Source organism: Anomaloglossus baeobatrachus, chromosome 3, assembly GCF_048569485.1.
Source record: "Anomaloglossus baeobatrachus isolate aAnoBae1 chromosome 3, aAnoBae1.hap1, whole genome shotgun sequence".
NCBI classification, from domain to species: Eukaryota; Metazoa; Chordata; class Amphibia; order Anura; family Aromobatidae; genus Anomaloglossus; species Anomaloglossus baeobatrachus.
In genome coordinates this window covers 233,412,748-233,424,883 of record NC_134355.1, presented here as the reverse complement: position 1 = coordinate 233,424,883, position 12,136 = coordinate 233,412,748, and positions in this window count along the sequence as shown.

The window sequence follows — 12,136 nt, the reverse complement described above, 5'->3', positions numbered from 1 at the left end:
AAAAACCAGTTATGTTCTTATTGCGTCCGTGCTTGCATTTAAAAACAGCACGTGTGTGGCAGTCGGTGGCAGGGTACAGGTGCGCGTTTTGCACAAACTATTATATAACGCACAAGTCTAGTGTATAATACACGTCAGTCAGCAGTGTCTGATAGTGTCAGACTTCTCAGTAATTGTCGCTCCTAAAAACCAGTTATGTTCTTATTGCGTCCGTGCTTGCATTTAAAAACAGCACGTGTGTGGCAGTCGGTGGCAGGGTACAGGTGCGCGTTTTGCACAAACTATTATATAACGCACAAGTCTAGTGTATAATACACGTCAGTCAGCAGTGTCTGATAGTGTCAGACTTCTCAGTAATTGTCGCTCCTAAAAACCAGTTATGTTCTTATTGCGTCCGTGCTTGCATTTAAAAACAGCACGTGTGTGGCAGTCGGTGGCAGGGTACAGGTGCGCGTTTTGCACAAACTATTATATAACGCACAAGTCTAGTGTATAATACACGTCAGTCAGCAGTGTCTGATAGTGTCAGACTTCTCAGTAATTGTCGCTCCTAAAAACCAGTTAGGTTCTTATTGCGTCCGTGCTTGCATTTAAAAACAGCACGTGTGTGGCAGTCGGTGGCAGGGTACAGGTGCGCGTTTTGCACAAACTATTATATAACGCACAAGTCTAGTGTATAATACACGTCAGTCAGCAGTGTCTGATAGTGTCAGACTTCTCAGTAATTGTCGCTCCTAAAAACCAGTTAGGTTCTTATTGCGTCCGTGCTTGCATTTAAAAACAGCACGTGTGTGGCAGTCGGTGGCAGCGTCAGGCTCCACGTTGTCCCTGGATAGAGACGTGCATGAGGGCCTCAAAACATTGTTCCCATTGCAAAGGAGTGGGTCTCCTGTCGTTGTAATGTCCATTCTGCAAAGAATGGGCGAAAAAATTTACCACTGGGGGTATACCTGAAACAAAGGCCTAAGTATTGCAATTTGTAACGGTCATCATCATGGTGGCGCATGAGGAGAAGGAGGAGCAGTCCAGCGATTAGCCAAACTCCAGAAGTGTGTACCCATGGGTGAGTGGAGGTACATGGCAAACTTTAAATTCCGCTCTCATTTGCTGGTGGTGTGGTGAAGTCTGGCCCAATCCAACCCTTGTTCATCTTGATCAGAGTCAGCTTGTCAGCATTTTCAGTTGACAGGCGGGTGCGTTTATCTGTAATGATTCCACCTGCGGCACTAAAAACACGCTCTGACAAAACGCTAGCAGCAGGGCAGGCCAGGCCTTCCAAGGCGTAGAGAGCCAATTCATGCCACGTGTCCAGCTTGGATACCCAATAATTGTAAGGCACAGAGGAATGTCGGAGTACAGTTGTTCGATCTGCAAGGTACTCCTTCAGCATCTGGGCAAACTTAGGATTTCTTGTGGCACTACCCCGCACCTCAGGGGCTGTGGTACGTGAGGGGCTGAGAAAACTGTCACACATCTTAAAGACTGTTCCCCTACCTCTGGCGGATTGGACTTGTGCCTCTCTCGGCTGTACGCCTCGGTTGTCCACTGATTCATGACCTATGCCGCTAGCGTTTTGTGAGGGGAATGCTTTGCCTACTTCCGTGACTATGGCCTTCTGGAACTGCTGCATTTTGCCTGACCTCTCCGCCTCGGGAATAAGAGACATAAAGTTCTCCTTTTAGCGTGGGTCTAACAGTGTTACCAACCAGTAATGATTGTCGGCCAAGATGTTCTTAACGCGAGGGTCACGAGACAGGCAGCTTACCATAAAGTCAGCCATGTGTGCCAGACTCTTAACAGCCATCACTTCAGTATCCTGACCGACACGATGACTGAACATGCTGTCCTCCTCCTCCTCATCATCTACCCTGTCCTCTGGCCAGCCACGCTGAACCGAGGATATGACTGCATGTCATATCCTCAATTTGGCCAGAGAGTTGCTCCATGTCTTCATCCTCCTCCTCGTCATAGTCCTCCACTGCACGTTGTGATGAGACGAGGCTGGGCTGTGTGTTATCATCACCCACACCCACTACTGTTTCTTGCTGAAACTCATCGCGCTCCGCCTGCAATGCATCATGTTTGTTTTCTGAGCAGAGACCATTTTAGAAGGCAGAGAAGCGGTATGGTGACGCTAATAATGTCGTCATCGCCGCTCACCATCTTGTTGTAGTCCTCAAAGTTTTGGCGGATGGTGCATAGGTCGGACATCCATCTCCACTCCTCAGGTGTTATGTGTGGAGTTTGACCCATTTCCCGACGGCTTAGGTGATGCAGGTACTCAACAACTGCCCTCTTCTGCTCACATATCCTGACCAACATGTGCAGAGTTGAATTCCAACGCGTGGGGACATCACACACCAGTCTGTGTGCCGGAAGATGCAAACGGCGTCTTAAGGCGGCAAGGCCGGCTGAAGCAGTAGGTGACTTTCGAAAATGTGCAGACAGGCGGCGAACTTTTACCAGCAGATCAGACAGCTCTGACTATGACTTTAGAAACCGCTGAACCTCGAGGTTGAGCACATGGGCCAAGCATGGAACATGTGTCAGCTGGCCTCGCCTCAAAGCCGCCACCAGGTTCCGGCCATTGTCACACACCACCTTTCCTGGCTTTAGGTTCAGAGTTGTGAGCCAGTGATCTGCCTGCTGTTTCAGAGCTGTCCACACCTCTTCTGCATTGTGGGGTTTGTCACCTATGCAGATTAGCTTCAGCACTGCCTGTTGCCGCTTCGCCGAGGCAGTGCTGCAGTGCTTCTGTGTCGCCCTGGACAAGCCAGGGGCCACAGAGCACAACACTTAAACACCCCACACTCCCTGCAGGCATATCATAGTCAAAACACAAAATCCTTGTTGCCTTCCCCAGGGGCTGTTGTCCACACCAGGGTGTGGAGCCAGGCGGTTGGTCTCCACCCACCGAGGAGGAGGGAAAACACAGGCAGTGAGAGTTAAGCTAAGGAAGTGGAAGGAGGAAAGTAGTAGAGAGGAGAAAAGTGACAGCAAAGAGCCTGAAGTTGGTCCGGGTGTGTGGCCTGGACAGGACAGCAAGGTTGGCAGGATGTGCTGACCGTCTGCAGTGGAGGCCGATTGGAGTCTGCCGTAAGGACCGTGGACGGGTGGTGACCCGGCCGTACCGGACCGGTATACAAAGCGAAGCCAGCACCATTGGCAGAGGACTTTCGGATCCCGGCAAGGCTTGGTGTCGCCGTGAATTTGCCAAATCCGTTATTGAAGGGGACCTCAGGGTTTCCAAACAGCCAAGTCCAGATAGAAGGCAACCGTACAACCGTGAAGGGGAGACACAGCCACCGGCAAGGGCAACCGTCTCCCAGGGCCAGCGCCTGTGGGCAAAAGGGGCTCCTCCGGCCCATATCCAGGTCAGGGAGCGGGTTACCGTTGGGAAACCATCACTACCAACACTTAACTTCGGTGCAGGGAGAGACAGTCATCACTAACCTGCAGGGAGGAACAACCGCAGCCGTCCGAGTGACCTGTCCATCCAGCCACTTGTTTTACCCTGAACTGTGTCATCATCATTGGGCTGAGTGAGTACCTCCGTGCCGTGCGGCACAGCGCTGCCCCTGCGACCATGCACTTCATCAGGCCCCGCAACCCGCCTGTCATCCATCTCTACCCCATCACCAGGCCCCGGGACAACCAACCCCCCTACCCACGTAGGGGAGAAATAACAACAAAGCTGCTCCCTGTCACAGGCTCCCGGGATCCCCGTCCAGAGCAGCGGTGGTGTCCACACAATCACCACAACCGTGGGTGGCGTCACGGACAATATCCCCAAAACCCAAACCACCCCTTTTCACTCACGGGCGAGTAGCGCCGCTCGAGTCCCCGGGATCCGGCCATCGCTCGAGCCAACGAGCAGCAGCAGCCGTAGAGCTGCGTCAGCCGGACCCGAGCAGTGGGAGAGCGCACCGTCCCCTCCTCCGCCAGCGACACTTACAGCTTGGGACTGGTGTGGAGGGTAAAGTGGATCAGGATGCGCAGGAGGAGGAGGAGGCTGAGGAGCATGACATTCCGGAGCTGTAGAGTGTGTGTGAAACCCTGACTGAGGTAGGGCCTGCAAAACTTGGTGTGTGAAGGACGTATTCCGTCCCTCGCTCAGACTGGGTCCCAGCTTGCACAATATTAACCCAGTGTGACGTCAACGAGATGTAGCGGCCTTGCCCACATGCACTTGTCCACGTGTCTGTGGTTAGGTGGACTTTGGCTGAAACAGCGTTGTTCCGGGCACGTGTGATGTTTTGTGACACGTGGTTAGTTATGCAATGCGGGGACGGCACACAGGGAGAAATAGTGGCGGCTGTGGACCGAGTAACGTGGGACAGCTGCCACCATCAGTTCGCGGAATGCTTCTGTCTCAACCAGCCTAAAAGGCAACATTTCCAGCGCAAGCAGTCGCGAAATGTTAGCATTTAGAACTGTGGCATGTGGGGTGTTGGCAGTGTATTTGCGCCTGCGCTCAAAGGTTTCCTGAATGGATAACTGAACGTTGCGCTGGGACAAGGACGTGCTTGATGATGGTGTTCTTTCTGCGTAGGCAACTGCAGGTGCAGGAGTGGAGGAGGCTTGTTCGCAGGCAGCATGGACAGGGGATTGGCTCGCATGCACAACCAGCGAAGACGTAGCAGTGACATCAGCAAGCACTGCTCCTCGACTCTGTTGTACTTCCCACAAAGTCGGGTGCTTGGCTGACATGTGCCTGATCATGCTGGTGGTGGTCAGGCTGCTAGTTTTGGTACCCCTGGTGATGCTGGCATGGCAGGTGTTGCAAATGGCCTTTTTAGAATCATCTGGAGCCAACTTAAAAAACTGCCAGTGTCAGAGTTCCTGGTTTTCCAGTTTTCTTTTGAAAGAGCTTGCCCTTTGTTAACATGGAGTTTTCTGTTATGTTGCCCTACTTCCTGTCCATCTGTTTAAAAGCCGCCCCTAAAGCTTAGTCCAGTGCCTGAGTATACTGCTTCCTGTGTGCTCCTGCCCTGCTGCTTTTGGTTCCTGATTGTTATTCGGATCCTCTTGGAAAACAACCGACACCGACTCTGGACTTCATCTGGTATCATCTAGCTGTACCTGGACTCCGTTTGCCGTCTTTGGTCGGAACTTCTGCCCGGTTCCTTCCGTTTAATACCACTCTGGACTCACATCACGTACAGACATTTTTCGACTTACCTATTGCCCTTTTGTGTCCCGGCTGCTGCGCATTTAGGGCTTCTGGGGTGATTGCCAGACAGTCCCTGTATAGGGGTTTGCTGTTGGTGGTCTCCCTGGGGGAGTCCGGTGCGCGGTACCGGGAATTCCCTTTCGCTCAGTCCCTGGAAGGTATTTCCTGTATTTATGTTCTACTGTGTTTTTGTTCCGTTTATGTACATATTTGCTGGTTGCATATTATAAATGTCTTGCACCAAGAACTCGTCTCTGGTTGTCATTGCCCTAACGCAATCGAAATCCTCAATACATACAATAGTATTACAGCCAGACTCGGGAAGACCTAACATTTGTACAGGCACCTTGTGTCGTGTTGTTCCGGGGAACAGTTGACTGACGTCTGCCTGGGGCCACCACTCTGCTTCTTACTGCCTGTTGTGATGCTACGCCTCCCTCCCCCTGTGCACTGCTGTCCTCGCTCTGCATATCCTCCTGCCAGGTTGGGTCAGTTACTGGATCATCCACCACGTCGTCTTCCTCTTCCGCACCCTGCTCCTCCTCCTGACTTCCTGACAATTGTGTCTCATCATCGGCCACCCCTTGTTGAGACACGTTGCCAACTTCGTGAGAACGTGGCTGCTCAAATATTTGTGCATCTGTACATACAATCTCGTCATGGCCCACTTCAACAGGAGCTGGCGAGAGGCCAGAATTTGTGAATGGAAACGTGAACGAACAGCTATTCCGAGTGTCCAAGTGTGGGATCAGTAATGTCCGTGGACGTGTACTCGGCCTGGTGGTAGGAAGGAGGATCAGGTTCTGAAATGTGCGGTGCAGTATCACGGCTACTGACACTTGACCGTGTGGAAGACAGAGTGTTTGTGGTGGTGCCAATCTGACTGGAAGCATTATCCGCTATCCAACTAACAACCTGTTGACACTGGTCTTGGTTCAAGAGGGGTGTACTGCTGCGGTCCCCAAGAATTTGGGACAGGACGTGCGAGCGACTAGATGTGGCCCTTTGTTGTGGCGAAATTAGAGCTTGCACACAACCTCGGTGTCTGCCTGCACCACCATCACGTCCACTTCCTTGTTCGTTGACAACGCCCTTGCGCATTTTGCAATGCTGTGCTGATGTGTATTCACTAGACTTGTGTGTTATATCCAAGTTTGTGCAAAACTCACACAAATGCAGCGGAAAGCTGCCACCAACAGGCACACACGTGCAATTTTTAAATGCAAGCACGGAGGCACTAAGAACCTAACAGGTCTCTATCCAGGGACAACGTAGAGCCTCCCAATGTTTGGCTTCCCTGCCTAAGGGCTATACTATAATACACCCACTTCCTTCCAATGGGCACTTCAGGTTTACAGGCCTTCATGCACGTCTCTATCCAGGGACAACGTGGAGCCTCCCAATGTTTGGCTTCCCTGCCTAAGGGCTATACTATAATACACCCACTTCCTTCCAATGGGCACTTCAGGTTTACAGGCCTTCATGCACGTCTCTATCCAGGGACAACGTGGAGCCTCCCAATGTTTGGCTTCCCTGCCTAAGGGCTATACTATAATACACCCACTTCCTTCCAATGGGCACTTCAGGTTTACAGGCCTTCATGCACGTCTCTATCCAGGGACAACGTGGAGCCTCCCAATGTTTGGCTTCCCTGCCTAAGGGCTATACTATAATACACCCACTTCCTTCCAATGGGCACTTCAGGTTTACAGGCCTTCATGCACGTCTCTATCCAGGGACAACGTGGAGCCTCCCAATGTTTGGCTTCCCTGCCTAAGGGCTATACTATAATACACCCACTTCCTTCCAATGGGCACTTCAGGTTTACAGGCCTTCATGCACGTCTCTATCCAGGGACAACGTGGAGCCTCCCAATGTTTGGCTTCCCTGCCTAAGGGCTATACTATAATACACCCACTTCCTTCCAATGGGCACTTCAGGTTTACAGGCCTTCATGCACGTCTCTATCCAGGGACAACGTGGAGCCTCCCAATGTTTGGCTTCCCTGCCTAAGGGCTATACTATAATACACCCACTTCCTTCCAATGGGCACTTCAGGTTTACAGGCCTTCATGCACGTCTCTATCCAGGGACAACGTGGAGCCTCCCAATGTTTGGCTTCCCTGCCTAAGGGCTATACTATAATACACCCACTTCCTTCCAATGGGCACTTCAGGTTTACAGGCCTTCATGCACGTCTCTATCCAGGGACAACGTGGAGCCTCCCAATGTTTGGCTTCCCTGCCTAAGGGCTATACTATAATACACCCACTTCCTTCCAATGGGCACTTCAGGTTTACAGGCCTTCATGCACGTCTCTATCCAGGGACAACGTGGAGCCTCCCAATGTTTGGCTTCCCTGCCTAAGGGCTATACTATAATACACCCACTTCCTTCCAATGGGCACTTCAGGTTTACAGGCCTTCATGCACGTCTCTATCCAGGGACAACGTGGAGCCTCCCAATGTTTGGCTTCCCTGCCTAAGGGCTATACTATAATACACCCACTTCCTTCCAATGGGCACTTCAGGTTTACAGGCCTTCATGCACGTCTCTATCCAGGGACAACGTGGAGCCTCCCAATGTTTGGCTTCCCTGCCTAAGGGCTATACTATAATACACCCACTTCCTTCCAATGGGCACTTCAGGTTTACAGGCCCTCATGCACGTCTGTATGCAGGGGCATTGGTGAACCTCACAATTTAGGACTGCCCTGGCAAAGGAAAATACTACAAAGACTCACTTCCTCAAAATGGGCACATTAGACTCAAGAGGCCTTCATGTACGTCTCTTCTCAGGGACATCGGAGTGCCACACAATGTTTTCACGTAAAATCTTTCATGTATTGATCTCAAAAAGTAACATACACCAGCTCTATCTCACTATTGGGTATGTGCCCTTAACATTTCCGCCATGAAAAATCATTTTGGGGTCATTTTGGAAGGTTTTCTGGTGAGTCCGTAAAAATGGCGTAAAACGCGGACAAAATTGTTCACAGCTGTGACTTTTGAGTGATAAATGCTTCAAGGGGTCTTCCCCATGCTGTTGCCATGTCATTTGAGCACTCTTCTGAGACTTTTGTGACATTTTTAGGGTTTCTCCATGCTGCCGGGAGGTCATTTCACAAAAATACTCGGGTCTCCCATAGGATAACATTGGGCTCGTTGCTCGGGCCGAGTACACGAGTATCTTGGGAGGCTCGGCCCGAGCTTCGAGCACCCGAGCTTTTTAGTACTCGCTCATCACTAGTGGAATAGCTTTCTTGTCAGCAGAGGAACGTCACTGACTATTCCAGACAATGAAACTATGCCCCAAGGAATTGCCTGCACTTTTTGCACTTAAAATTGTGTAGCAGAAATGGAGAGGTGGTGTAGAATGCAGAGGTGGAATAGCTTTCTTGTCAGCAGAGGAACGTCACGGATTGTCCCAGACAAAAAAACTAAGCCCTATGGAATTGCCGACACTTTTTGAACCAAAAATTGCATAGCAGAAAGGTAGAGGTGTTGTAGAATGCAGAGGTGGTATAGCTTTTTTGTCAGCAGAGGAACGTCACTGACTATCCCAGACAAAGAAACTTTGCCCCAAGGAATTGCCTGCACTTTTGATCTTAAAATTGCTTAGCAGAAATAGAGAGGTGGTGTAGAATGCAGAGTTGGTAAAGCTTTTTTGTCAGCAGAGGAACGTCACTGACTATCCCAGACAATGAAAATATGCCCCAAAGAACTGCCTACACATTTTGCACTTAAAATTGCGTAGCAGAAATGGAGAGATGGTGTAGAATGCAGAGGTAGTATAGCTTTTTTGTCAGCAGAGGAACGTCGCTGACTATCCCAGGCAATGAGACTTTGCCCCAAGGAATTGCCTGCACTTTTTGCACATAAAATTGCATAGCATTAATGGAGAGGTGGTGTAGAATGCAAAGGTGGTATAGCTTTCTTGTCAGCAGAGGAACGTCACTGACTATCCTTGACAATAAAACTTTGCCCCAAGGAATTAACTGCTCTTTTTGCACTTAAAATTGCATAGCAGAAATGGAGATGTGGTGTAGAATGCAGAGGTGGTATAGCTTTCTTGTCAGCATAGGAACGTCACTGACTATCCCAGACAATAAAACTTTGCACCAAGGAATTTCCTGCACATAATATTGCATGGAAGAAATGGAAAGGTGGTGTAGAATACAGAGGTGGTATAGCTTTCTTGTCAGCATAGGAACGTCACTGACTATCCCAGACAATAAAACTTTGCACCAAGGAATTTCCTGCACATAATATTGCATGGAAGAAATGGAAAGGTGGTGTAGAATACAGAGGTGGTATAGCTTTCTTGTCAGCAGAGGAACGTCACGGATTATCCCAGACAATGAAACTAAGCCCTATGGAATTGCCGGCACTTTTTGGACCGAAAATTGCATAGCAGAAAGGTAGAGGTGGTGTAGAATGGAGAGGTGGTATAGCTTTCTTGTCAGCAAAGGAACGTCACGGATTATCCCATACAATGAAACTAAGCCCTATGGAATTGCCGGCACTTTTTGGACCGGAAATTGCATATCAGAAATGGAGAGGTGGTGTAGAATGCAGAGGTGGTATAGCTTTCTTGTCAGCAGAGGAACTTCACTGACTATCCCAGACAATGAAACTATGCCCCAAAGAATTGCCTGCACTTTTCATCTTAAAATTGCGTAGCAGAAATAGAGAGATGGTGTAGAATGCAGAGGTGGTATAGCTTCCTTGTCAGCAAAGGAACGTCACTGACTTTCCCAGACAATGAAACTATGCCCCAAGGAATTGCCTGCACTTTTTGCACTTAAAATTTCATAGCATTAATGCAGAGGTGGTGTAGAATGCAGCGGTGGTATAGCTTTCTTGTCAGCAGAGGAACATCCTTGATTATCTTAGACAATGAAACTATGCCCCAAGGAATTGCCTGCACTTTTTGCACTTAAAATTGCGTAGCAGAAATGGAGAGGTGGTGTAGAATGCAGAGGTGGTATAGATTTTTTGTCAGCAGAGGAACGTCACTGACTATCCCAGACAATGAAACTTTGCCCCAAGGAATTGCCTGCACTTTTAAACTTAAAATTGCGTAGCAGATATGGAGAGATGATGTAGAATGCAGAGGTGGTATATCTTTCATTTCAGCAGAGGAACGTCACTGACTATCCCAGACAATGAAACTATGCCCCAAGGAATTGGCTGTACTTTTTGCACTTAGAATTGCCTAGCAGAAATGGGGAGGTGGTGTAGAATACAGAGGTGAAATAGCTTTCTTGTCAGCAGAGGAATTTCACTGACTATCCCAGACAATGAAACTATGCCTCAAAAAACTGCCTACACTTTTTGCATTTAAAATTGCGTAGCAGAAATTGAGAGGTGGTGTAGAATGCAGAGGTGGTATAGCTTTCTTGTCAGCAGAGGAACGTCACTGACTATCCCAGACAATGAAACTATGCCCCATGGAATTACCTGCACTTTTTGCCCTTAAAATTGCATAGCAGAAATGGAAAGGTGGTGTAGAATGCATAGGTGGTATAACTTTCTTGTCAGCAGAGGAACGTCACTGACTATCCCAGACAAAGGAAGAGCCCGGACTGCTGACCCGAAGGGGCTTAAGGGAGGGCTACATGACTAGGAGGGATGCCAGGCCATAGGGTTAATAAGGGGTTAATGGAGAAAGTCAGTTTGGGCGCGAAATTTGGGGGTGGTGCTAAGGGGCAGTTAGGATCAGGGGTCAGTTTGATTGGTCAGGGGGTGGTGGCTATAGGGGGTAGTATATAGGGCAGGTCAGAGGGGGGGTGGGTCATTCCTACCTGGACGGTGACTGGAATCGTTGTGGCTGGATCCCGAAGATGGAGGACTTCATGGCACAGATGAAGAGGATGGCGGAGCAGCGTGGACAGCGTTGGATGGACGAGCAGCTCCAGCGATGGTCCGGCGTCGGCGAGGAAGATGGGACCCCCCTGCCTCCGAAGCGGCAGCGAAGAACTCGGCCCCCGGAGCGCCTCAGCCCGGAGATGACGCCGAGGAGCCGGCAGCGGAGACGGAGCCCAAGTGGATGTGCGGCGGTGGATCCGGGAGCCGGAACGTCGCGAGGCCCCGGCCGGAAGTCGGGCCGCGGGTGCCAAGGCAACGGGGCGGTGAGCGACACGGCCGGCCTCCCCTCCTCTTCCGGTTCGCGGCGCACGGCAGTGACGCGCGCGTCGCGGCCGCGTGACCCGGCGCGGTCACCTGACCCGGCGCGGTCACCTGACCCGTCGCGGTCACCTGACCCGGCGCGGTCACGTGGCCCGCTGCGCTCACGTGACCCGGCGTCCCCTTGTGCTCCGGCGGCCTCACCTGACCGAGCGCGCTCACCTGACCCGCCGCGGTCACGTGGGGCGGCGCGGTCACGTGGGGCGGCGCGGTCACGTGGGGCGGCGCGGTCGCGTGGGGCAGCGCGGTCACGTGGGGCGGCGCTGTCACCTGACCGGGCGCTGTCACCTGACCGGGCGCGGTCATGTGACCCCGCGTACTCACCCGTCCCAGCGCGTCCCCGCGATCCGGCAGGCTCGCCTGACCCGGTGCGGTCACCTGACCCGCCGCGGTCACGTGGGCCGGCGCGGTCGCGTGGGTCGGCGGGGTCGCGTGGGCCAGCGGGGTCGTATGAGCCAGCGGGGTCACGGGGGCCAGCTGGGTTGCGCGGGCCAGCGGGATCGCGGGGCGCAGATGAGGCCACAGTGGCGGCGGCAGCAAGGTCCAGGAGCAGAGCGGGGCCCCTGCAGGAGCATGGGGTCCCAGTGTCGGCGGGGGAGTCCGTGCGGAGACGGCCCGGATCAGCGGGGCCCGGCCTGGGATCGCAGCGGAGGGACAATGATGGGACGGCGTCGGGATCAGCCGGAGCACGCGGGGATGCCGGACGGCATGCCCCAGGCGGTGTATATGTGGCGGAGCCAGCGTCTGGATCGTCGCGGAGGATGGATGGTGCTGC